Source organism: Halichoerus grypus, chromosome 1 (assembly GCF_964656455.1).
Source record: "Halichoerus grypus chromosome 1, mHalGry1.hap1.1, whole genome shotgun sequence".
NCBI classification, from domain to species: Eukaryota; Metazoa; Chordata; class Mammalia; order Carnivora; family Phocidae; genus Halichoerus; species Halichoerus grypus.
In genome coordinates this window covers 164,731,895-164,755,006 of record NC_135712.1, presented here as the reverse complement: position 1 = coordinate 164,755,006, position 23,112 = coordinate 164,731,895, and the positions used below count along the sequence as shown (strand labels likewise).

Genomic DNA, 23,112 nt, shown 5'->3' with positions numbered 1-23,112 from the left:
GATGCCATTTTAGGAGGAGAAGATGATAAATAAAGAAGTATACTGTGTGTTAGCTGCCCTAGAGAACAACAGGGTGGGGTTAATGAGAAAATACCAGGGAAGTCAGGCGCTGGAGTTACTAGAAGCAGGAAGACTTCTATAATAAGGAACACTTGAGCAGAAACCTGAAGGAACTTGAGAGTTTGTGCAAACATAAACGCAGATGCAGGGGCTCAATCAGCTAGAAGCGTTATCCAGATAACCCAATATTTGCTTATGCCAATTTTGTGTCTATATGTCTATGTGCCTATATGGGGGAAGCATGTGCCAGGTCAGGGCAAAGCAAATGCAAAGGCCCAGAGGCAGAACAGTACCTGGCATGTTCCAAAATCAGCCATGAGGCCAGTGTGTCTGGAGTAGGTGGGGATGGGGAAGAGTGGTAGAGGATGAGGTCAGAGAGGTGGGGGGTGGGCAGGCCATGCAGTAGCCAAAACAGATTTTTTTTTTCCCCAACGCTTTCATGTAACTGGAGAAGGAGGGAGAAAAACAAACCTATTTCCTGGTGCAGAAATCTTTGCAAAGAAAGCAACACACAATCAATAACTTCCTGTGCAGCTCCCAAAATGAAACACTTTCAAAGTGGAGGATCTGCAACCAAAATAAGAAAGGGTAACAGTTTCACAACATGGAGCACAGAACGCACAGAGTTTCCTCTTGCCGCAGGTTTTCTTCACAGTTAATTGCAGCCACATGTGAAGCCCGCTGGCTCGGAGGGGAAGCATTCTTAGCAAGCGCCATCAGAGACCCAGGCACACACTTCCCATCCCTCATGCTCGGAGCAAGACCATTTGCGTGATTAGCTCAGGAGGATGGGAACCTTAAAATGCTGCAATGATAAATATTCTGTTTTCTGAATCTCAACTCCAGAAACTGAGCCAGAGGCCTTTTATTAGCTAGTTTTTAGAACATTAGAAGAAGCTGGTTTAAATGGGAAAAAATAAAAAAGTCTTTTTTCAAGGGATACACAGTTTCTCAGGCTTGTTAAATTACCTTGCCTGGTTCCCTCTTGATCTGCCCACTATGATGAGAGCCGTGAAACAGAAAAACCAGCGGTGGAGTCTAGACCTTTCGAAGCTGCTCTTCATTGCTGTGGGACTCCTCAGACAGTGCTCAGCAATGTCCGCAAGCATGTGGGCAGGGCTCTACTGTGGATGCTCATGAGGTTGTCTTAGTTAATGCTGACATCCCCGGAACTGGTCCCATGTTCTCTGTTTTGTAGGAAAGTGAATTGTGGATATCAACAAGGTCTTGGCTCCCCAGCATCTAGAGGTCCTTCCTATTTGGGAGAAATTCTTCATTGGCTAGGTTTACAGAAGCCGAAGGGCGCCCCATGACCCCTCCCTGAGCCAGGAGGTGGGCAAATGGTCTAGGCTCAGCCACTGGATGTTCCTGCCCAGGATCTTGGTGATGGCAGGATCAAGAGTCCTGGAATAGCAATGCCTGGGCCAAAGTGGGGAATCCAGTGCTGGGACAGTCCTAGCTCCTTCTGCCCCAGATGGTTCTGGGGAAGCCCTGACCACCCTCTCCAGCTCTGACCGGAGTTTGGTTCTCTACTCTTCCCACCTGTTTTTCAGCCACCCAATCCCCATCCAACAAACTCCATTTCTGCTTATATTACCAGAGACTGACCATTTCTGCTCACTATAACCCAGAGCCCTGGCTTAACATGAAGTAATTTGCACACCCCCAATAAAGAACAGAAATTCCGGACTCCCAGAGTTGATGTACATTATTCTTGTTCCCGTGTACCTTGAATATGTATAACCTCCTTAGAGGATTGTAGCTAGGCCTTAAGCAGCTATCGAACACAAACACCTTAGCAAGGTAAATACAAGCAATGCCACCAAATCACCAATGTTGACATTAACAGCATGGACCTAATATGACAGATGGTGCTGCTTTATTAAATTAAATAGCTGTTAATAATATGAATGTGAAACTGACTGATATGGGCTCGTGTGTTTTCATTTTACTACTACCATGTGCCACTTGATGACTTAACTCTTCTAACCTCTTTTTTCCATTCAAACCTCAGTGAACACTCATTCATACAGCTGATCTTGAGGTCATTTGCTCTTTACTTTGCATGGGTGCACCATTCACTAGTGAAGACTACTAATGTTCTTTGGCTCTTTGGGCTGGGACCATTAAAATTATTCTACTCAGCTCTAATGCCATTGCAAACATAAATGCAGATGCAGGGGCTCAATCAGCTAGAAGCGTTATCCAGATAACCCAATATTTGCTTATGCCAATTTTGTGTCTATATGTCTATGTGCCTATATGGGGGAAGCATGTGCCAGGTCAGGGCAAAGCAAATGCAAAGGCCCAGAAGAGTCATCCAGACAACCCAATATTTGCTTGTATCAATTTTTTAAAGGTTAACATCAAGAATACTAAATTTTAAAAATTCTCCTACAAAACTCATAAATTCCTAAGACTACATTTGTAAACCTCAGTTTCAGAAATCATGGCAATGTAGTTAAGGAGCATAAGCTTTAAAAAAAGAAAAAAAAGGAGTGTAAACTTTGGAGTTAAAGGAAAAAAATTCTGGTTTTGAATCCTAACCCCATCCTTTAAGAGTCTTGGAATGGTGAGCAAGTTGTAATCTGAGCCTTAATTTTCTTACCTGTAGAATGGAACAGTAATACCTATCTTTCAGGACAGTGGTATTAAACAAGATAATTGTGTAACTATAATAAATGGTAGTCATTATTGTTATAGGTGTCCTAATTGACATTCAAATTGGTTAACATAGTTGCCCCAGTTCATACAACCATTTGGTCCCAGAGACAGACCTGGAGCCCAGATCCCCTCAACACCTCAAATCTTGTTTTTAAAAGCATCTGTGCTGGGGCGCCTGGGTGGCTCAGTCGTTAAGCATCTGCCTTTGGCTCAGGTCATGATCCCGGGGTCCTGGGATCGAGCCCTGCATTAGGCTCCCTGCTCCATGGGAAGCCTGCTTCTCCCTCTCCCACTCCCCCTGCTTGTGTTCCCTCTCTCGCTGTGTCTCTCTCTGTCAAATAAATAAATAAAATCTTTAAAAAAAAAAAAAAAGGCATCTGTGCTGAGCAAGGCGAGGCCCCTAGGGGCAAGCTGCCTACCTTTTAGGGCTGTGCTCCTAGAGAGCTGCTGCGTCTGAGACATTTGCACTCTGCAAGAAATTATTCATTCCAGGTTAATTTTGTGGATGATCATTCAAAAACACATGATCACATTATTCCCCTACTTGGAAACTATCCATTATACCTATGGTTCTCCAAATGGGGTCCCCTGATCAACAGGGACTTATTAGAAATGCAAATGCAAATTCTCAGGCCTGATCCCAGACATACTCCAGCAGAAGCTCTGGTGGTGAGGACCAGTGTTCTGTGTTTCACTGACCCCCTAGGATGATCCTGAAGCATGCTAAAGTTTAAAAACTCCTGCATGATAGGACCAAGTCCATACTTCCTTAACACAGCATTCAAGTCTCTTCCTGTGCTGGTCCCAGGCTACTCTTCTAGCCTCCTCTCCGAACACTCCTGAAAACACTTTATGCTCCAGCACCATCAGACTTTACTTTCTGTCTTAAACGTGACAGGCCCTCTTATGCCTTGGTACGTGCAGTGCATTTCCCTCTACTGGGCATTTCTTCAAAAAGTCTCCTCCTCTGTGAAGCTTTCCCTGATTGCTTCAAGGCTGGATGTGTGGCTCTGCAGCCTCTGTGTCATATTTCTATTACATATACAGGGGTTTATCACACTGTATTGTCTCTCACTAGTTACTGAGACCACTAGTTACCAATCATTATCCAGGTTCTCCCTGCCCCAGCAAGAGAATGCTGATTTCCCAGCTCCCTTGCAAGACAGGAGTGGTCAATGAGATGCAAACAGAAGCTGATGGGTTTTGGGGGTGCTTGATGATTCAGCTGGCAGGTACTCTGCTGCTCTTCTCTCCTTCCTCCTTATACGAGCCAAGCTGCATTGCCCACCTTGCAACCATGGGTAAGCTTGAGGCTGGGGGGACGATGCTAAGGATGGCAGAGAAAAAAACATAGCAGGAGCCTGGGACGTTGGTGACATTGTGAGGCCACTGCACCATCTCTGGACCTTTGTCCCCTGGCTTTAGGTTACATGATATTCAAATAAATCCTCTTCCCTTCCCCTTTTCCTTCCTTCCTTCCTTCCTTCCTTCCTTCCTTCCTTCCTCTCTCCCTCCCTCCCTCCCTCCCTCCCTCCCTCCCTCCCTTCCTTCCTCTCTCTCTCTCTCTCCCTCTCTCTTTCTTTCTCTCTCTCTTCCTCTCTTTCTTTCTTTCTTTTAATAAATCCCTTTCTTATTGGAGCCACGTTCCCCCCTCCCCGAGAATCTAACAACACAGTGCCTCAAAGGCAGGACTGTCTTTTACTCATTGCTGAATCTATGTGCCTGGCACAGAGCCTAGCAGATGCTTAATAAATACTTGAGGAAGGAATGAAAGAACAAATCCTTATTCTTTCTGTTGCAGAAGGAATCGGAGCTTGCATATCAGGCCTAAAATTGACTTCTTGGAAACTCTGGGAAACCACATCAGGTTAAAAATAAAGACAGATCTTTTAAATTTTATTTTAAATTAAAATGTCACAGTTGTAACTGAAACCAGGATAACATTATCCTACCACTGGACAGAAAATAGGTGCTAAATGAAGACATGTGTCACTCCTGCTTAAAATCCCACAATAGTTCCCCATGGCTCTTAAAGTCTTAAGTTCCTAGCGTTTTCTGTTTTTTCACTGTTTTTTTAAAAATTTTTATAGTGATAACTGTAGATTTACATGTAATTATAATAAATAATAGAGATCCCATGTACTCTTTGTCTAGTTTTCTACAATGCAAACTATAGTACAATATCATAACCAGAAAACTGACATTGATACAATCCACCAATCTGATTCAGTTCCCAGTTTTTGCTTGTATTCATTTGTGTGTGTGTGTGCACGCATATGTGTGTGTTTAATTCTTTACCATTTTATCATGTGTAGGTATCCACATATCCACCTCCACGGTCAAGACACAGAATATTTCCATCACCACAAGGATCCTCTGCATTGCTCTTTTATACCCACACTTACCTCCTTCCTGCTGTGCCTTCTCCCCCCATCCCTGACTCTGGCAACCGCCAAGCTAGTCACCATTTCTAAAATTTGTCATTTTTAAATGTTCTATAAATGGAATAACACAGTATGCCACCTTTTGGGATTGGCTTCTCTCCCTCGGCATAAGTCCCTAGAGATCCATGCAAGTTCTTGTGTGTATCAATCTTTCCATTCCTTTTACTGCTGAGTAATTACTACTCAGCGGTATGGATGGACCAGTTTGTTTAACCATTGGCCTGTTGAAGGACATCTGGGCTATTTCCACGTTTGGGCTATCACAAATAAAGATGCCTGTGAACATTCATGTACAAGTTTTTGTATGAACATGCCCACTACCTTTTGAACCCCTTCCTATGATTGAAGTGTTCCCTCCCTTATGAGTCCTGCCTACTGAAGACAGAAGTCAGAAAAACTCATTTTCCCAACTTGCATCCGAGGCACTTAGGCTCTGTCCATCAGACACAGCCACGTGAGAATTTGTTCACGTATGAGCTGTGTGAGGAAGCAGGTACTCCAGAGAATCCATTTTTAGACCAGGATAAGTGAAGAGGGCAGCAGTTATGGAGGTCTGGGTGTCCATGTCACGGCAGCCAGTGAGCTTCGGTGACTATACCAGAGGGGGGTGGGGTGGGCAGTGGTGTCTTTGGTGAAAGTCCTGTGGGGAGGTTTGGGCATTGTTTGTGGTCCTGTGGCCTCCCAGCCCCATTCTATGACCCTCGTAGAGAGGTGAACTACCTAATATTCTTTTCAAAATTTGTTTTCTGCTTAAATAAGCTTGAGTAGATTCTGTCATCTACAACTAAGAACTCCCACCAACCTCCCTCTCTAGCCTCATTTCTAGCTGCTCCTTATATGCAACGCTCCAGCTATCCTACACTCCTTTCAGTTTCCCAAATATACCTTACTGGCTTCATATACTTTCCCGTTTACAGCGCGTCTCATGTTGTATTAACGTTGTTTACTTCTCTGGCCATTCTCAGAACTGTGAATGCATCCCCAGCCTCCGTCACACTTCTACTGCCCTTAGGATACTATCAACCAATATTCAAATGATTGCTTATCTTTATCTTTGATGACATAAGAACAATGCCTGTGACCAGTACTATTATGGTCCCTTCGCCACTCCGAACTGAAGTTTCATAATCTATAAAATGGAGTAACATTGCTAAGAGAAGGACAGTATAAACAACAACAAAACACCCCAATTGAAAAATGGGCAAGGCACTTGAATAGATATCTTTCCAAAGAAGATCTATAAATGGCCAATAAACACATGAAGATGTTCAACATCACTAATAATTAAGGAGATGCAAATCAAGACCACACTCAGTAAGATGGCTGCTACCAAAAAACCCAGAAAACCAAGTGTTGGCGAAGATGTGGAGAAATTGGAATCCTCCTGCGCTGTTGGTAGGAATGTGAAGTGGTGCAGCCACTGTGGAAAACAGTATGGTGGTTCCTCAGAAAGTTTAAAATGAAACTAATTGAAAGCAAGGGTCTCCGAAGAGATGTTTGTACACCCATGTTATATCAGCAATATTCACTATAACTAAAAGGTGGCAGGAAGCAACCTAAGTGTCCATGGAGGATGAATGGATAAGCACAATGTGGTTTACACACACGATGGAATATTATTCAGCCTTAAAAAGGAAGGAAATTCTAACACATGCTACATGGAAGAAACCTCAGGACACTATGCTAAGTGAAATAAACCAGTCAGAAAAAGACAAATAGTATATGATTTCACTTATATGAGGTAGTTAGAGTAGTCAGATTCATAGAGATGGAAAAGTAGAATCGTGGTTGCCAGAGAATGGGAGTTATTGTTGAATGGATACAGAGTTTCAGTTTTGCAAGATGAAAAGTGTTCTGAGGATGGACGGTGGTGATGGTTGCACAATGTGAGTGTACTGAATGTGCCACTGAACTTTACACTTAAAAATGATTAAGGGGCGCCTGGGTGGCTCAGTCGTTAAGCGTCTGCTTTGGCTCAGGTCATGATCCCAGGGTCCTGGGATCGAGCCCCGGGTCGGGCTCCCTGCTCAGAGGGGAGCCTGCTTCTCCCTCTCCCACTCCCCCTGCTTGTGTTCCCTCTCTCACCGTCTCTCTCTCTCTCTCCCTCTCTCTGTGTCAAATAAATAAAATCTAAAAAAAAATAGATTCTTTAAAAAAATGGTTAAGATGTAAATTTTATGTTATGTGTATTTTTTATGAAGATTTTATTTATTTATTTAGAGGGAAAGTGTGTGTGTGAGTGGGGAGAGGGAGAGAGAGAATCTTTTTTTTTTTTTTTTAAGATTTTATTTATTTGAGATAGAAAGCAAGAGAGAGAGCACGAGCAGGGGAAGGAGGAAGGGCAGCAGAAGAGGGAGAAGCAGGTTCCCCACGGAGCCTGCAGCCCAAAGCAGGGCTCGATCCCAGGACCCTGGTGCCCAGGAGAGAGAGAATCTTAAGCAGACTCCATGGTGAGTGAGGAGCCAGACATGGGGCTCGATCTCACATCCCTGAGACCAAGACCTGAGCTGAAATCAAGAATCGGATGTTTAACGGACTGAGCCACCCAGCGCCCCTGTTATGTGTATTTTAACACAGTTTTTTTTTTTTGAGTTAGTAACAAATCACAATGAGTCACCATTTCATATCTGCTAGAATGGCTAAAACAGTATCAAGTGCCAGGAAAGACGTAAAGCGATTAGAGTTCTCATGTGCTGATTGACCCTCTCTACAAACATTTAAAAATTTAAATATACACTTATCATGTGACCCTGCAGTTCTCAAGCCAGATATATACCCAACAGAAATGAAATGTTACAAAAAGACTGGCACACAATGTCAGAGCAGCTTTGCTTATAATAGTCAAAGACCACAAACAAGCTAAATGTCCATCAACACGTAAATAGGGGTGACTGGGTGGCTCAGTAGGTTAAGCGTCTGCCTTAGGCTCAGCTCATGGTTCCCAGGTCCTGGGTTCGAGTCCCACATCGGGCTCCCCGCTCCGTGGGAAGCCTGCTTCTCCCTCTGCCTCTGCCTGCTGCCTCCCCCCACCACACCGCTTGTGCTCGTGTGCTCTTGCTCTCTCTCTCTCTGTCAAATAAATAAAATCTTTTAAAAAACACAGGTAAATAGATAAACAAATTGTGATCCATCCATACAATGGAATACTCCTCAACGATAAAAGGAATGAACCACTAATACATGTAACAACATGGAAGGATCTCAAAACATTATGCTGAGGAAAAAACCCCGAGGTATAAAAGACTACATACTATATGATTTCATCTACATGAAATTCCAGAAAAGACAAATCTAATATGTGGTGATAGAAATGAGTTCAGTGGTTACCAGGGATAAGGCTGAAGGGAATGACTGTAAAGAGGCATGAAGGAACTTTCTGGAATGGTGGAAATAGTTTTATCTTGATTGGTGGTTTCATAGATGTATGCATTTGTCAAAAGTCCTTAAGCCATACACTTGAAATAGATCTAGATTATACTTCAATAAAGTTGGAAAAACATTAGTGGGACACAGTATTTACATATCAAACACTAGAATCCCACTCTTCAGCCTCAATGTCTCATATTAATGTTAATGTGTTTTCTACTCTTACATGCAATAGTAAAATGATGAAGAAAAGAAAGAGAAATTGACATTTTTTTTGAGAGTTCTCTTCAGTGGGAGTTACCAGAGGAGTCATCTGGATGGTACAAGCAAAAGCATGAGATTTGAACCCTCGGCAATTATTTTGTTACCAAAATGAGAGCTTAGAGGGGGTTCTGCTTGGCACTTACACCTATGTGCTATCATTTGACCCTCAACACCCTAGGAAGCAAATTTCATTGTACTCGTGCTTAGGATTGAGCAAAGAGTCTCAGATTTGCTAAATAACCTACTTGTCACACAGCCAGAAAGTGGTTGAACTAGGGTTTGAACCTCATACTCTTTTGACTACATACCTGGAAACTGGAATCCTATATTCATATGCCTTGGATCCTGGCCACCAAAACCTGTTTCCTTTGCTTTACAATGATTAGGGTCCCCCAGAGGGCCCCTGAGTTCTCTGCAACTCCAGCCTACATAGTTAAGGCACAGGGACAATGGACTGGCTAGTCCATTGGTTACTACAGAGGGTCAGGATCTGTTGGCAGATTTTTTTTCTCTTTCAGCCATTTCTTTCTTTCTTTCTTCTTTCCTTCCTTCCTTCCTTTTCATTCTTTTTCTCTTTCTTTCTTTTCTTTCTTTCTTTATTTCTCTCTCTCTTTCCTTCCGTCTTTTCTTTTTCTTCCTTTTTTAAGATTTTATTTCTTTATTTGAGAGAGAGAGAGAGAGAGAGAGCACGAGCGGAGGAGAGGGGCAGAGGGAGAGGGAGAAGTAGACTCTCCACTGAGCAGGGAGCCCTAGGTGGGGCTTGATCCCAGGACGCCAGGATCAGGACCTGAGTCTAAGGCAGATGCTTAACTGACTGAGCCACCCTGGCACCCCAGCCATTTCTTTCTTTTTATTTACAGTTGTGTTCAACACAAACCAATTCCATAACATGAGAAATGCTGTGAATCAAAGCATAAACACATAAACACAATGTACAACCAAAACCGATGTATAGCATTCAGATATGAAGCAAGAGGAGGTATTCATTCACACCCAAAGTAGCCTGAGATCTGCTGGATCTGTCTGTTTCATGTTGGTTTCTGAGGATGGCAAGAATTGACTTTGGCTTTTAAGACTACTGTGGCCATATTCGATATTGGAACATCTTGGCATCAGTTTTGTGCCCACGTGAGCAAAAGACTTCAGGGGATGTCTATTTCTAAAAAGCTTTCTCTCTATTGAGGCAGATATAAAAGATCCCCTTTCCAGAATCAAGCCCACAATAGGCTCCAACCCTTTTAGACCTATGTTCTAACCGTCTAAAATATTTACTAGTTGTTCTGGTTGCTCACATCATTCTGGTAACTAAAGACTTGTGGCTTGGCTTGACATCCTCCTTCAGTAAAAGCGACTGATGGGTCTGAGCATCAGCAAGCTAAAGCCCAGTTCCCTCTCACCTGGCCAGATGTATAGGCTGACATAATAGTTGTATTGGTCAGGACTCTTTTTCACCCATAAGAATTTGTTTACTCTTGCAACTGAAACGTTCAGAGGGAACTAGCTCCAGACAGGGCTTGTTTCCAAGGATCTCACCCGTCACCAAGGCCCCAGTTACTGCCTTCTTCAGCTCTCTCTCCCGTGGACCTGGTTTATCTGCAGGCTCCACGTTCTGTTTTGTGGTGGCAAAATGGCTACCGTAGGTCCAAGTTGCATACTCTCATACCACGACATCCAGAGGAACAGAAAGAGTCTTTCCTAGGAGTTTCCAGAAGAGACTTTTACTCAGAAGCCCGAGCAAGCAGCTTCTTGGCTGTGATCTGCTCATCGGTCGAGCCCTGAGCCAAATGCTGTGGGAGGCAAGCACATTACTGTGACCAGTAAGCACTTGCTCTGCTGGGGTCAGACCCACCAAACCACATGGTCGAGAACAGGGGAGAATGAATTCCCCAAAGGACAGTCAGGGCAGCACTGGTAGGTAGAACCTGAAAGGCAGTCAGCACATTTCCTTCTGAGCAGCTTCCTCTACACTTTGAACTGACTGGCTCAACCCTAAAGAACATCAAGTCTGGACCTTGTTCAGTCCTTAGCTCACTGAAACTCCCTATAGCCTTTGCCACGGTTGATCCTTCTTGAAATTCCTCACTCTAAGGGTTCTCAACCCTGGCTGTCATCTGAGGACATCAAAGTGGAGAATTTTACACGTATCAATGCTCACGGGTTCAGATTCTGTGGGTATGAGGTTAGCGCAAGGGACAGGCATCTGTACGTTTACAAGGCTTCGTGGGTGACTTTGATGCAAGCAGTCCCGACTGAGAACCACTGTCCTAGGCTGCTGTGACATCACCCTCTTCTGGCCCATTCATTCATTTTGCAGATATTTACTGAGTGTGTACTACACGTGCCAGACACTCAGGTGGGTCCTGAGCACACACAGGTGAACAAGGCAGACAAGCTAACTGTCCTTATGAAGCTTAATTTTAGTGGGGAACATGGAGAGAGGCAAATGAACAAGTAAATGTTCCAAAGATTTTAGATAGTCCTATGAGCTATAAAGGAAGTAAATCAGGAGGAAGTGACAGGATGGTAAAAAATGGCTGCCCGGCATTATTCACAGTAGCCCAGATATGGAAACAACCGAAATGTCTATCAATGGATGAATGGATAAAGAAAATGTGATATATATAAACAATGGACTATTTTACACTCCTAAAAAAGAAGGAGGGGCGCCTGGGTGGCTTAGTCGGTTAAGCATGTGACTCTTGGTTTCAACTCAGGCCATGATCTCAGGGTCGTGAGATCAAGCCCCATGTCCGGTCCACACTCATTGTGGAGTCTGCTTGAGATTCTCTCTCTCCCTCTCCGTCTGCCCCTCCCCCTGCTTGTGTATGCACTCTCTCTCTCAAATAAATAGATAAATCTTAAAAAAAAAAAAAAAAAGAAGGAAGGAAATCTTGCCATTTGCACCAACATGGATGGACCTAGAGGACATTATAATAAGTGAAATAAGCCAGACCTAAGAAGACAAATGCTGCATGATTCCACTGATGTGGGGGAATCTAAAATAGTAAAACTCATAGAAGGAGGTAATAGAATGGTGGTTGCCAGGGGCTGGGAGAGGGAGAAATGGCAGAAGTGATAGTCAAAGAGTACAAAGTTTCAGTTATACAAGATCAATAATTTCCAGAGATCATAGTTAACAATACCATATTGTATACTTAAATTTTGCTAAAAGGATAGATCTTATGTTATTTATTCTTACCACAAACGAACAAACAAAAGTAATAATAATAAAGGGAGGCAAAGGAAGCTTTGGGAGGTGATGAATCCATTTATGGCTTCCATGGTGGTGAGAGTCACAGGTATACACTTATCCCCAAACTCACTGAGTTGTATACATTAAATCTGCACAGCTTTTTACATGTCAATCACACCTTAATAAAATGTTTTTTGTTTTTCAAAAAAAAGACCCTGGAAAGTGGTGAATGTCAGAAGGAGCAGACCTAAAACAGGATTGCACTTAGTGCACCCAAGGAAAAAGGAAAGTCCTGTGTCTGATCTGAGTAAGGAAGAGCAAAAGACAAGGAGGTACATGGGCAGGGCAGGATCTTGCTGGGCTCTGTGGGCAGCAGTAAGGAGTTCAGATTTATTCTCTATGCACTGGGAAGCCCCGAGTCTCCTCCTATGTCTCTTGTATGTCTTTGTGGGTTTTTGTGAGCTGCTTTTTCTCTACCTGAGCCTTAAGTGTTACTGTTCTCTCAGCTTCTTTCCTTGGCCCCTTGCTCTTCTCATTCTACCGGGGTGGGTGGGGGAGTGGTGGGTCTTCCTTGCTCTTGGTTGGCAGTTGAGACCTTTCTCTGGGGCTTTGGACTCATGTATCAAACACAGGCTGGACCCTCCATGTCCCACGGGCTCCTCAGACTTGTGCAAAGCCCTCCTGCAGCCTCCCCTCCCATCCGCTCCATGTGCTATCTCTCCAGCTCAGGTAAAAACACTACCTGCTACCCAGACATCCAACCTAGAAACCTGAGTGTCACTGTGAGTCCCTCCCTCTCTCTCACCTCGTACAGTCAATCAATTACCAATTTTTTTTAAACCTCCGAAATATTTTTCAAATCTCTTTTCCTCACTCTCCTGCCTGATGCAGATGACAGTGCTAAACCAGATGACCACAGCTCTTCCATGGATGGCTGCCACAGCCCCCTACTGAGTCCTGTTCCCGTCAAATGTGCTCTTCACACTGACTGCCCAGGTGAAGCTGCTAACACGTGAGTCTGCCCAGGACGCAACTGGGGAAGTCTGACCCCTCGTGGGGTGGCGGGATCCACTTTCTCTCCCTTCCTCCCCCACACTGTTCTTCCAGGACTTGGCAGATGCCTTGGCTGGGATAACAAAAGCAAGTCTTGGGAACTGGATTGAAGGCAGAGAAAGAGATGAGAGGAAGCATAACAATGCATGGAAGTAGAAGATAGGCAGAGAGGGTCACTCTCTCGGTTTTGTGGAAAGTCTGGAACTTGTAGACGCCTCCTTGACACAACTTGCAGCTCCCAGGCCACTCACAGCCCTGCCCCGAGGATCCAGGCTGAAACTAGGAAGAGCGGGATCCTGGGGAGGGAATGGGAAAGGGCTAAGGGACTGCAAGACCGTGAGGAGATGGCGTGGGGGTCCAAGCACCCATGTCAGAGGACACATTCCTGTGCAGGAGCTGAGAAAAGGAACTGAGATGAGGAGAACCAGCTGTGAGCACTCTGAGCACTCTGCAAGTGGTCAGGTAGGAATGTTCAGCTTGAACTTGAAGACCAGGACCAATGTATACTCAATGGCCAATGCTAAGGCTGCTTGATGATGAACCTCTCCTGTCACTGTGAAGGGGTCCCAGCGCTGCAAAAGACCCTCACCACCTGCCGTCCTCTCTTTCACCTCTCCTGCCTCATCGCTCACCTTCCCCAGATGGACTTCTCCAGTCCTGTAGAGCATCTGCTTGCTCATGCTTCTATAATACACCACACTGGTCTCACTACCTGCAATGATTTCACCCCAACACACTCCCCTGCCCAGCTCCTCACTACTGTCTATTTGTCCTTACAACAGACATCAGCTGTTTGAGTATTTTATAATGGGGAGAAAAGCGGTGTTCGGGCATCACACAGTCCTGGCTTAGAACTCCAGCTTTACTGTTTACTCACTGAGAACTTAGCAATCATTGTATCTATCTTATTATCAGTAAAATAGAGTGATAATCCCTTCCTTGCACATCTTTAGGGGCTCAAATGGACTTATATAAAGTGCCTGGCACATAGTAGGTACTCAATAGATGTTAGCTGTCTTTCTTGCCCTTGAGATACTCAGTAACAGTTCTAATTCCGGAGTCATTTGCAGGATGCTACCAACAGTGTCTGACAGCATTATCTTTCCCTTCTTCCTTGACTTCTCTCTACTGGTTAGCTTGAATGCAATTTTCATTCATTATGTATTGGAAGTGATGCATTTGCTATGCGGAGTAATAGGCAGGAGCTATCCTTTACTGGGTGTCCTCCCCATCATGCCTGGCCTTCACTAGATGTTTTCCTGACAGTCCTTTGGTTAATATTCACAATGGTTCTTAGGGGGCTGGTAGTATTAACCACTATCCTATAAATGACCAACTTGAGGCTCCCTGAAGTCACACAGCTTGATAGATCCAAGATGATCCAAGATAGAAACCCAGTCTTCCGATTTCAGAGCCCCTGTTCTTTCAAATAGACCACATTTCCTCTCATGAAATATAATAATAATAGTAATAGAAACGGCTAAATATTTACTGATTACCAATGTGCCAGGAACTAGGATAGCTCTGTACACGTATTAGCTTAATTAACCTTGGCAAACCTCCTACCAAGTAGTTACTATTACTATTCTACTCCACAGAGAAGTGAAGCATCAAGAGGTTAAAATACTTGCCCAGATCACCAAGCTGAGTCTGTGTGTATACATAACATGTCATAGAACACTACAATTTCAATCTATCTTCTTTCCTCAATGAGCATAAGATCCATGATCAAGGGCGCCTGGGTGGTTCAGTTGTTAAGTGTCTGCCTTCAGCTCAGTTCATGATCTCAGGGTCCTGGGATCGAGCCCCACATCCAGGACTCCCTGCTCAGCAGGAAGCCTGCTTCTCCCTCTCCCACTCCCCCTGTTAGTGTTCCCTCTCTCATTGTGTCTCTCTCTGTCAAATAAATAAATAAAATCTTAAAAAAAAAAAAAAAAGATCCATGATCAAACGACAGAGAGAAAGTGGGAGAGTTTTACAAACACTGAAGGTTTGTTAGAAGGATGTGAGTGGTTACACCGCAGTGCAGGTGAGGGGACATTCTGAGTGTACCCAGCATTCGGAAACCAGTAAGCAGAGGCACTGGTCTCCTGGAGCTCTGCGTGTGCAGCGGAGGGCACCACCCCAGAGAGCCAGCTAGATCCTGAGGGTCACATGGAGGGGGAAGGAGCTGGAAGACTGAAGTTTGTCACCCATCTCTGGAGACCTTCAGAATCATAAGCCTTACAAAGATGATTAGCAGCCCAAGACAGCAAAGACAGCCTCTTCCAACCAGCAAACAGAGCTGACAACTTGCACGATCCCTTGGGAATGTGTCACCATGATGTCACCTTGTTTATTCCCCGCCTGGGAATCGGGCCCCACTGGGGTTTGATTAACTGCCCGCTCCAGGCAGCAAAATGACAATGCTTTTTAACTTATTCTTCAGAACATAAGGAGCTCTCCATCTAAAAGTCACTCTGAAGTAAATCACAGGGTTGTTTAATCTTTGCTCTGATTCTGCTATTTAGAAGCAATTCTGTGTCACTTCCCTTCAATCACTGGGCATGTCAGCACTTAAGTATAGTGTGAAAATCATTCATGCAGAGAACATGTACTCACTGAGAGTGTCTTATATGTCTGTTCCCTGAGTAGGTGCTCAGGATATGTTAGTGGACAAGAATGGTACAGTCCCAGTCGGTGAGGGACTGAGTGTAGTTGGGAAGGGGGATATTTAAGAAGCAACTAGAGTTTACTAGAGTTTATTAAGGGCGGTGTACAGAGAGCCATGGGAGCATACAACAAAGGTCTCAACTCAGTCTTAGGAGGACAGAGGATGCTTCTCTGTAGAGTTGGTATGTAACTGAGGCCTGGGGGTTGAGTAGGAGTAAGGCCTGTACAAGAAGGAAAGAAAAGCATTATGAAGGCAGGAGACAGCAAAGTCCAAGTTGCCAGCAGGACAGAGAGCAAGAGGGAGAGCAATATACAGAGGCAGGACAGCTCGGTGGGGCCAGATCATGCAGGACTCTGTCAGTCAAGTTAAGATGTGAAGGGTTCCAGGGGCTCCTGGGTGGCTCAGCTGGTTAAGCGTTGAACTCTTGATTTCGGCTCAGGTCATGATCTCAGGGTGGTGAGATCGAGCCTCGTGTGCACTGGGACAGGAAGACATGGCTTCAGATCCGCCCCCTCCACTACCTCCTGGAAAATTTGATTGACCTACATTAAACTTTTGGAGTCTCAGTTTCCTCATTGCAACATGGGGATAAAAATAGCTGACTTCCAGAGTTGGTGTGCGGATCAATGAGAACATGTGTGGAAAACAAGTACAGTGTGTGGCTCAATAAAAACTCCTTCCTTCACCCCATCCCAGCTCCTCCACCTTCCAGGTTGAAGCATCTAGGCAAAAACCAAATTCTATAAATCAGAAAGAAAGAAAACATTCCTCAGCAGAAAACCCACACAAAGATGATGGACCCAATGATAATATTTCCAGAACTTGCTATTATAGTATTTCTGGGTGGGCAAGTTGCTGTCCTCTCAGGAAGCTTTTCAATTTAAGGCAATAACTTCATTGTCAAACAAAGCTTGTTTTCTTCTCTATAATGTAAGCAATTGCCTACTTTTCTCCCCAAAGCTAGGAGGCCAGCCTACTGCCTTTTCTGACAACCCAACAGTAAGTATAACATTCCAAAACACACTAAGGAGTTCCCTCTCTGGTGGCACCTATAAGCCTTAAAGCAACTCAACTTTTCCTCCTGAGCTCTACCACCCACTGAATTAGGAGCTTCCTTTTCTATTCTTTATTAATACTTCATTGTAAATAGTTTTATTTTTCATTTTCAGCATTTTCTTCTCTTTCATATCCACTTTTTCATTTCTTCCCATTTTTATTTTTTAATATTTTGTCCTTTTACAAAAAAATAGATACTGTTTCTCCTTCTATCCCTTAGAGGACTGTAAACATAATCATCTTAAAGTCATCCTCAGGTTGCTTATTTTCATTTTACCTGGAATGAATTCGTCTCTTGATTGTTGATTTTGTTTGGCTCTGTGTTTTAGCGGGTTTTTTTTCTTCTTTCTTTTTTTTTTTAATATATTTTTTTAAGTAATCTCTATACCCAACGTGGGGCTTGAACTTACAACCCTGAGATCAAGAGTTGCATGCTCTACTGACTGAGTCAGCCAGGTGCCCCCACATTGATTTTCTTTATAGACTTTGGGAATTCTGGTTTGCACATTCATTTTAAGAGTGTGTTTTCCCTCTTGACCACCCCAGGCTCCCTGTTGCACTCCTTTCCTGTCCAGCAGTTTCCAGTTGCCGGAGTCTGGCCTTTCACCTTGCTTGGTGCCCTTGTCATTTCTGTTGCTACACAAAAGCCTGATCCCTGGTCACCTCTGCCTGCTTCCCCATCCAGAGCCCCCTGAAGGCCCATTTATTACACTAGATTTCTTCCATTTTTGCTCCACAGAGATATTTATTGTATTTTTTATTTTATTTGTTTTTAAAAGATTTTATTTATTTATTTGACAGAGAGAGACACAGCGAGAGAGGGAACACAAGCAGGGGGAGTGGGAGAAGGAGAAGCAGGCTTCCCGCTGAGCAGGGAGGCCGATGCGGGGCTCGATCCCAGGACCCTGGGATCATGACCTGAGCCGAAGGCAGACGCTTAACGACTGAGCCACCCAGGCACCCCTTATTGTATTTTTTAGTGTGGCCATTTTTTCCTTTCTCTTTTATACTTTATCTATCATTTCATATATTTGAAGCAGAGGAAAGCCTCAAAGTATGACCTTATGACATCATCTTGACTAGAAGCCTCCCAGATCTTCTGTACATACCTCTCTTAGCCCACCTGTTACGTGATATTGTGTTTCCATGGCTGACTCCACCACTTATCCAAAGTTATAGGTCAAGTGGCACATCCAGGATTTGAACCTCAGTCTACACACTCCAAGGCCTCTTGTCTAGAATACTGAGGAATACACACCCATTCATCCCTCCATCCCCAGTGCCTTGTACAAAGTCTGGCACAAAACAGGTGCTTAGTTAATGTTTGTCAAATGATTTCGTCTCAGACTCCCATTGCTGTCTTCTAGATATATCATAATCTTCCTTTGCTTCCCCCCCGCCCCGTGCTAATGCAGTATCCCTCTTTTTGGAAATGTAAGGCCAATGAACACCTAATTCTTATCTATCCTACCCTTCCGGTTCCCATGCTGAACATCACAATCAGAGAACTCTCTCTTACAGCCCAGGCCTTGCTGCATGACCCCTCCTTACCTAGCACTTCAGGCACTCACTATTATTTGATGAACATTTGCCTCCCGATGTGGACACAAATTTCTCTTTTATGAATCGAAGATCTTAAAGCTCTTGAAAGACAAAACATGGAAAAATTGGTAAATTAGTTTCATCTAGTGGTGTCCTTCTATTGTTCTGGAATTTTTACTCCCTGTTCTAATTTTGGCCTAAAATGTGAAACAATATAATACAAAGTAATAATAATACAATTCTGTGATCCTGGGTTATCTGTAAACAGCCCACAACTGCGGATATTCTCTATAATTTCCTATAATGTTACCTTATATTTGAATAAAATTCCATTTATCTTAGTTAATTTCATACCAAACCCATGAGGTACATATTAGTATTCATTTCTTACAGATGAGGAAAGTGAAGCACAGAGAGTTTAAGTGACTTGGCTGAAGTTACACAATAGGTAAGTATCAGAACCCTAGATCTTTTCATTTCTAATCTTTGTATCGCCTAGTACATTAGTGATATTTCTACTGTTATACTGTTTTTCTAAAAATATCTTTTACAAGTGCCAGAAACATGAAGATGACCTTCATTATCATTTTTGTGTTAATATTATCTCTGAATGATAAGATAAAACATTCATAGAATCACTGATTTTTATTTATTACAGATCTCTCTCGTTTTCTTCCCCCCCCCGTGGGTTTTGTTGTTGTTGTTTGTTACATTTTATAGGTACATCAGTGCCAGGCCCTGATGCATGTTTGCAGAGATGTCCCAAACAGTTATTCCAAAGGTTACATGATCGTACACAATCTTAAAGCTCAGGTTTGCCAGGCAGGTGCCGATGTCTCTTTTCAATAAAGAGTAAATGTATAACTAATGTAATTTAAGTCATATACAAACATTTTCATATATAAGACACCACAGGGCGCCTGGATGGCTCAGTTGGTTAAGCGACTGCCTTCGGCTCAGGTCATGATCCTGGAGTCCCGGGATCGAGTCCCGCATCGGGCTCCCTGCTCGGCGGGGAGTCTGCTTCTCCCTCTGACTCTCCCCCTCTCGTGCTCTCTCTCTCAATAAATAAATTAAAAAAATCTTTAAAAAAAAAAAAAGACACCACAAATCACACACATTCCTTAAAAAAAAAAAAAAGCTTTTTTAGAATAGGTATCCTGAGTTTTTGCAGGGAAAAGACAGTCAGATTGTCAGATCATGATTTGTATGAAATGCTTCGTGACTCAGTCAACCACTAACTGACCTCAGGATGCAAACCTTAGCTGGCCTCACCCCTCCTGTATTTTTTCCCACACTGTTTTTGTAGCTTTCATTTAAAATAATATTAGCTTGAGCCTCCAATGTAACCAGGCCTTTGTTCTCCTCTTTCTATTGATCCTGTAGCAGAGTGACAATAGAAGCCTTTTCTCTGGCTCTGGTGAAATACAAGCCCATTATCAAGTGGGCCCAAGACCTACTGGGCTTAGGGCTCTTAACACCAGCTCCAGTCACCTACAAATACACATCAGAGATAACAGTGCATAAATTGCCACGCCTGGTATTATCGTCATCATAATAATTAACATTTTTGAGCCCTTATAATGGGGCAGATACTCTACTGAGCCTTTTACATGCATTAGTTATCCCTGTAATTTTAACCTTCACAACAGGTCTATGAAGTAGATACAATAATTTTCTTTCTATGGAAAATGAAATTGAGATTCAAAGAAGTTAAAAACTTATCTTATTTATAAGAGGTAAAAGACAAGATTCAAAACCACGTCACCTCTGGTTTGAATCCTCCTAATATCCCACATTAAATATTATGCATATAATACACACACACACACAGAAATAAATGAGCTGAGTTGCAGCTCACTATTTGATATAAGATCATATTGGGTAGCCATTTAAACATTCATTAATGGGGGCACCTGGGTGGCTCAGTTGGTTAAGCCTCTGCCTTCGGCTCAGGTCATGACCCTGGAGTCTGCTTATCCCTCTGCCTCTCCCCATCGCCCCCAGCCCCCTGCTCGTGTTCTCTCACTTGCTCGCTCACTTTCTCTCTCAAATATATAAATAAATAAAAATCTTTAAACATTCATTAATGATTTTAGGTTTTTTCACTTTTTGGAGATGATAAATATATTTTTGTTACATCCAACACTTTGGTCAGCTTTTGAAAAATTCATCTGTCTATGAGCTAGGTCTGTGGTTTCTAACAAGTAAAAGATGCCATTAAATAGCAATATCATTTAAGGAACATTGACATGATGCTCTGGGAAATTCTTATTTGGGGAGGAGAGAAATAGGGAAGAGGTAGAGTACGTTTTTAAATTAAATTTTTTTATTTTCAGATCATTGTAGATTCACATGCAATTGTAATAAAGAATAGAGAGAGATCCCATGCACCTTTTACTCAGTTTCTCTCAGTGGTAACATCTTGCACAACTGTAGTACAATTTCCCAACCAGGAAGTTAAATTAATAGAATTCACCAATTTTAGCTCTACTTGTTGCAGAGTACTTCAACAATAACAACAACAACGTATAATCCACTACCATAAAATTAACCCACTTAAAGTGTACTGTTCAATGATTTAGTACATTCACAGAGTTATACAACCATCACCAATGTCTAATTCCATAACATTTTCATCAGCCCAAAGAGCAACTCCCTACCTTTTAGCAGTTCCTGCTCATCTCCTCCCCCACCCTCATCCCCACTAAACCCAGGCTACCACTAACCTATTTTCTGTCTCTATGGATTTGTCTATTCTGAACATTCTATATATACATGATTTTATAGTACATGGCATTTTGTGACTGGCTTCTCTCTCACTGAGCATGTCTTCAAGGTTCATATATCTTGTAGCATGTGTCAGAATTTCATCCCTTCTTAAGGTTGAATAATATTTCATTGTATGCAATATACCACATTTTATTTATCCATTTATCAGTCAATGGGCATTTTCATTGTACATTTTTGCTGTTATTTTTTAAAAGATTTTATTTATTTCTTTGAGAGAGAGAGCAGAGTGAGAGAGAGAGAGCATGAGCAGAGGTGAGGGGCAGAGGGAGAAGGACAAGCAGACTCCCCGCTTAGCAGGGAGCCCAATGCGGGGCTCAATCCCAGGACCCTGGGATCATGACCCGAACTGAATTCAGATGCCTAACTGACTGAGCCATCCAGGTGCCCCACACTTTTGCCATTAATAATAATGCTGCTATGGGGGCGCCTGGGTGGCTCAGTCGTTAAGCGTCTGCCTTCAGCTCAGGTCATGATCCCAGGGTCCTGGGATCGAGCCCCATATCGGGCTCCCTGCTCCGCGGGAAGCCTGCTTCTCCCTCTTCCACTCCCCCTGCTTGTGTTCCTGCTCTCGCTCTCTCTCTCTCTGTCAAATAAATAAATAAATAAAAATCTTTAAAAAAAATAGTAATAATAATAATAATGCTGCTATGAATATTACTGTACATGTCTTTGTGTGGTTGCATGATTTCATTCCTCTTGAGGATATACTTGGGAATGGAATTACTGGGTCACTTGGTAACTATGGACCTGTCAAATTGTTTTCTACAGCATCTGCACTGTGCCATAGTCTCATCAGCAACATAGGAGGTTCCAATTACTTCCCATCCTCACGGACACTTGTTACTGTCTGTCTTTTTGATTACAGCCATTCTGGTGGGTGTGAAGTGGGATCTCATTGTAGTTTTGATTTGTATTGCCCTAATGGCTAATGATGTTGACCATCTTTTCATGTGCTTATTGGTCATTTGCATATCTTTAGATGAAGTAGACTTTTTTTTTTTAAGATTTTATTTATTTATTTGACAGAGAGAGACACAGCAAGAGAGGGAACACAAGCAGGGGGGAGTGGGAGAGGGAGAAGCAGGCTTCCCACTGAGCAGGGAGCCCGATGTGGGGCTCGATCCCAGGATCCTGGGATCATGACCTGAGCCAAAGGCAGACGCTTAATGACTGAGCCACCCAGGCGCCCCAACTTCTTCCTTTTTTAAGATTTTATTTATTCATTTGAGAGAGAGAGAGCATGAGCAGGGGGAGGAGCAGAGGGAGAGGGAGAAGCAGGCTCCCCGCTGAGCAGAGAGCCCAATGTGGGGCTCGATCCCAGGACCCTGGGATCATGACCTGAGCCAAAGGCAGCTGCTTAACCGACTGAGCCACCCAGGTGCCCCGAAGGTAGACTTCTTTTAAAAGTCCTGAATGTACTTGACGATAAAGTAAATATGACAATATGTTTACTGCATTTTGATGTTAGAATAGAAAGAAAAAACACATGTTATTTTATACCATTTACACACTCACTCAGGGAGACATTTTCTGAGCACCTATGATATTTCAGTTACCAGGAAGTATGGAGATGAGAAGAAACAAGATAGTCAATCAGAAGAGGTGGCACAGATAAGATATTACAGTCAGGTTCCTGGGACTTTTATAAAGATCTGTTTCTGACTTACTTGTAACATCCAGATGATTCATCTTCGTTCCGGTCAGAGGCAGAAAGGCAATGAGACAAGGTCCTTGATCTCTAGTAGTTCACTGTCTAGTGGTAGAGACAAACACATAAACACATCACGCAACCCCATTTGGTCAATACAATGGCATACATCTGTCCAAAGAGCTACGGGAGCATAGAGGAAGGAGCAATTAATTCTGCTGGGCACGTAAGAAGGTGCAGAGGGGAGGTGATATTTGAATGTGGTGTTAAAGGTTGTGAAGGGGTTTGGCAGATAGAGAAAGTGGGAGGGCATTCCAGGCATCAGGCACAGCACGGACATAAGCGTAACTGGTGATGCAGAGCTGAGCAAGGGCAG

The 23,112-nt window shown here is 43.3% G+C and overlaps 1 protein-coding gene across 1 annotated transcript in view; it reads right to left on the bottom strand.

Moving 5' to 3' along the window:
* Nucleotides 1-22,890, bottom strand: part of VGLL4 (vestigial like family member 4) — a 186,672-nt gene extending 163,782 nt beyond the window's left edge. Inside the window, exon 1 of the mRNA XM_036101322.2 lies at nucleotides 22,756-22,890. The gene's annotated coding sequence lies outside the window, so the exon portion shown is untranslated. The remainder of the gene's footprint in view (nucleotides 1-22,755) is intronic.
* Nucleotides 22,891-23,112: the final 222 nt, after the last annotated feature.